Below are 4,567 nucleotides of genomic sequence, written 5' to 3' on the forward strand. Positions count from 1 at the left end.
TTTGGAGTGAATATTGTGTGTGTGTGTGTTCATTGAGTTTATTTTTGTACTGGACCACTGTCTCTGGCTGATCCATCAACGGACTTGAGTGCCTGGTTAGAACAAAATAGTTCATTATTTGGGTGTAAATCCCATCGTGGCGTAGTCTGCTAACTGCCTGGGGCTATGCCCTGTTATGTGTATTCCTTCTGCCACACTGGCATGCAAAGATATTTTTTAGCAAGGACATACAAATGAGGAAAGATTACTGCTCTCTCTTTCCAGTAAGTTCACCCTCTTCCGGAATTCGAATGCGCATGCGTCGCGTCTGAACGCGTTGTTGTCTTTGGAGCTCTATCGATTTGATTTATAATTCTTGATTTTTCCCTTTAAACTCACTTACAATGAACATTTTCTACTTTTCCTCACTGAGAAGCACTACTGCTCAAACCTCATAGTTACAACGTGGACTGTTGAGCAGACGCGTCTCAAGCCTATTAGTGATCCAACGCCGGATACTCTTATAGGTTACGTCCGTGGATCACGGCTGAACGCGTCTTCTCCACACTCACTTACAAACAAACATGGCGAATATATCAGATGTAAGTAGTCTACCTCTTTGTGCAGGTGAGGACACATTTGAGCTGCACGCATTGCAGTCTGAGCTGGAAGCTGTTGAGAAACAGATCCACGACCTTTTAGTGAGACAGGCCGAGCTGATAGACCGGCGGTTAGCTCTTGAAACATTACGCGCCAATGCACACAAATCAGTGATTAACGTTACTAACCCGCTGACTCCGACCTCGTCTACTCCGTGCGTTACTCAGCATCGGTCCCGAGCGCCGAGGTCACGATCAGCCATGGTCTCGTTCACTCCGGCTCCAACACGCCACCACGAAGCCTGGATGGTTCCGCAGCGGAAGACGCGAGTCAGGTCTAGACCAAGAAGACTCTCTCCGCCCCTCCCAGTTTTCGAGTTATCCACACAAAACCGCTTCTCCCCTCTTCGCGAAACCGAAGGCGATGCTGTGATCATCGGCGATTCCATCGTTCGGCACGTACACGCTACGTTAGGTAAAAGTAAGGTGCACAGTCACTGCTTTCCTGGTGCTCCTGTTTCTGAAATCGCTGCTCGCGTTCCCGAGATTCTGAACGGTGACGAGCGCGTCGGAACTGTGGTCCTGCACGCGGGAGTGAACGACATCAGGCTGCGCCAGACAGAGGTTCTGAAGAAAGACTTAAGGAATCTGATCGATACGGTACGCAGCACAATGCCTGAAATAACGATCATTGTGTCAGGACCGCATGGATGGTTAATGTCATGGTGCAATGAGCAGAAACTGCTCTTTGTAAATAATTGGAATCTGTTTTGGGAGCGTCCTAGGCTTTTCCGTGCCGATGGCTTACACCCAAGCAGATTCGGAGTGGATCTTCTGTCGGATAACATCTCCAAAATGTTAAATACCATTAGATGACTAGTAACCAAAAGTCCAAATCATAGTCTCTCCTGCACCAATTTAAATGATATAAATACTAGTGTAGAACATTGCATAGAAACTGTGTCTATTCCTCGTTTAGTGAGATCAAATAATAATTCTACTGCAGGATCTAGGAAAAATCTAATTGTTATTAAAACAGAAAATGTTGCTATTAGTAAACAAAAACAATTTTTAAAGCTAGGTCTTCTAAACATTAGATCACTCACACCTAAGGCAGTTATTGTAAATGAAATAGTCACAGATAATAGCTTCGATGTATAGCTTGTTTCGGTCTAAATGAGTCTACTCCATCTGGATACTCCTATAAGCATGAGCCCCGTCTGATTGGTCGTGGCGGCGGTGTTGCAACAATCTATAGAGATATTCTCAATGTTACTCAGAAAACGGGTTATAAGTTTATTTCGTTTGAAGTACTTGTAGTAAATGTTACGCTCTTAGATGTTAGAAAAAAATCCATATTATCTCTAGCCTTGGCTACCGTATATAGACCGCCTGGGCCTTACGCTGATTTCCTAAAAGAGTTTGCAGATTTTCTCTCAGATCTATTGGTCAATGTCGATAAAGCATTAATTGTTGGAGATTTTAACATACACGTAGATAATTCAAATGATGCGTTAGGGGCTGCGTTTATAGATTTATTAAATTCCTTTGGGGTCAAGCAAAATGTCACCGGACCAACTCATCGTCTTAATCATACACTCGATTTAATTATATCATATGGAACCGATCCAACCGATATAGATATCATTCCACAAAGTGATGATGTCACTGACCATTACTTGGTAACTTGCATATTACGTACTGCTGTAATATGTCATGCTGCGCCGCGTTATCGACCAGGCAGATCAATCCTTCCATCCACCATAGATAATTTCTCAAATTGCTTATCTAATCTGTCTCAGCTGCTGCCTGAACCCAAACAAACAGATGAACTAGAAGAACTAACTAGCACTATGAGCACCATTCTCTCTAGAACATTGGATGTTGTTGCACCCATTAAATTAAAAAAGGTCAGAGAGAAAATCAAAGCACCATGGTACAATAATACTATGCATGTTCTAAAGAGAGAAACCCGTCATTTAGAGCGTAAATGGAAACAAACTAATTTAGAGGTCTTTAGAATCGCGTGGAAAGACAGTATGTCACGTTATAAAAAGGCCCTAAAAGCGGCCAGGGCTGAGCACCTCCGCAAACTAATAGAAAGTAACCAAAACAATCCTAGGTTTTTATTTAACACCGTGGCTAGACTAACAAATAAACAGACGTCACCCGAACAAAATATCCCGTTACAGTTTAGTAGTAATGATTTCATTAACTTCTTCACTGAGAAAATAGAAAACATCAGAACCACAATTGTAAACGTTCAATCCTCAATCGCGCCTTATAATTCAGCCTCAATTATCACCCCGCAAGAACAATTACAGTGCTTTACAACTATAGAACAAAAAGAGTTAAATAAACTTATCACTTCATCTAAAACAACAACATGTTTATTAGATCCTATACCAACTAAACTACTGAAAGAAGTGTTACCTGTAGTGGAAGAGCCTCTCCTCAATATTATTAACTCATCTTTATCTTTAGGTCATGTTCCAAGAACATTTAAACTGGCAGTTATAAAACCTCTCATTAAGAAACCACAATTAGATCATAATAATCTAGCAAATTATAGACCCATTTCAAATATTCCATGTATGTCTAAAATACTAGAAAAAGTTGTGTCCACTCAACTGGGCTCTTTCTTGCAAGAAAATGATATCTATGAAAAGTTTCAGTCAGGATTCAGGCCGCATCATAGCACTGAAACTGCACTCGTTAAAATCACAAATGATTTACTTTTAGCTTCTGACCAAGGCTGCATCTCAATACTAGTTTTACTTGATCTAAGTGCTGCGTTCGATACTATAGATCACACAATACTCTTAGATCGACTACAAAATTATACTGGTGTTCAAGGACAAGCATTAAGCTGGTTTAGATCATACTTATCAGACCGCTACCATTTTGTCTATTTGAATGGAGAAAAATCGATCATAACTCCAGTAAACTATGGAGTGCCGCAGGGATCTGTGTTAGGCCCTCTATTATTCTCAATATATATGATGCCACTTGGAAATATTATAAGGAAACATGGAATTAGTTTCCATTGTTATGCTGATGACACTCAAATATATATTTCATCACGGCCGGATGAAAACGCTAAATTATCCAAATTGACAGAGTGTGTTAAAGATATAAAAGATTGGATGACGCGTAATTTTCTTTTATTAAGTCCAGACAAGACAGAGGTAATACTTATCAGTTCAAAAAACCGCCCACAGAACCTCTCACAATACAACTTTGACATCGTAGGATGTCCTGTTACTTTATCCTCTACAGTAAAAGACCTGGGTGTTATACTCGATTGTAACCTGTCTTTTGAAAATCATATTTCGTATGTTACAAAAACAGCCTTTTTCCACCTTAGAAACATTGCTAAGCTACGTAATATGCTATCAGTTTCTGATGCAGAAAAGTTAGTTCATGCATTCATGACCTCGAGACTAGATTACTGTAATGCTTTATTAGCTGGTTGTCCTGCATCCTCAATAAACGGCTTAGCTCCAGTCTATTTAACGGATCTTATATCGCCCTATAATCCATCGCGCTCTTTAAGATCAATAAATTTGAGGCTTTTGGTCATACCTAGGATATCCAGATCAACCAAAGGAGGGAGAGCATTTTCACATTTGGCTCCGAAACTCTGGAATAGTCTTCCTGATACTGTTCGTTGCTCGGACTCGCTCTCCCAGTTTAAAACTAGATTAAAGACGCATCTTTTCAGCCAGGCATTCATATAATATTTTTAATCTTACAGTTCAAACTACAATCCGGCCTCTAGTTCATAAATGCCAGAGGAGAACTGGCCCCCGACTGAGCCTGGGTTCTCCCAAGGTTTTTTTTTTCTCCATTAGATCACCTGATGGAGTTTTAGGACACCATTAGGTCACTTTGATGGAGTTTTTTTGGTTCCTTGCCACTGTTGCCTTTGGCTTGCTCAGTTGTGGATATTTTGGGGATATTTAATTTTATTTTATCAATCAATAAAT

The sequence above is a fragment of the Abramis brama genome (assembly GCF_963993115.1).
Source record: "Abramis brama genome assembly, chromosome: 2".
Lineage (NCBI taxonomy): Eukaryota > Metazoa > Chordata > Actinopteri > Cypriniformes > Leuciscidae > Abramis > Abramis brama.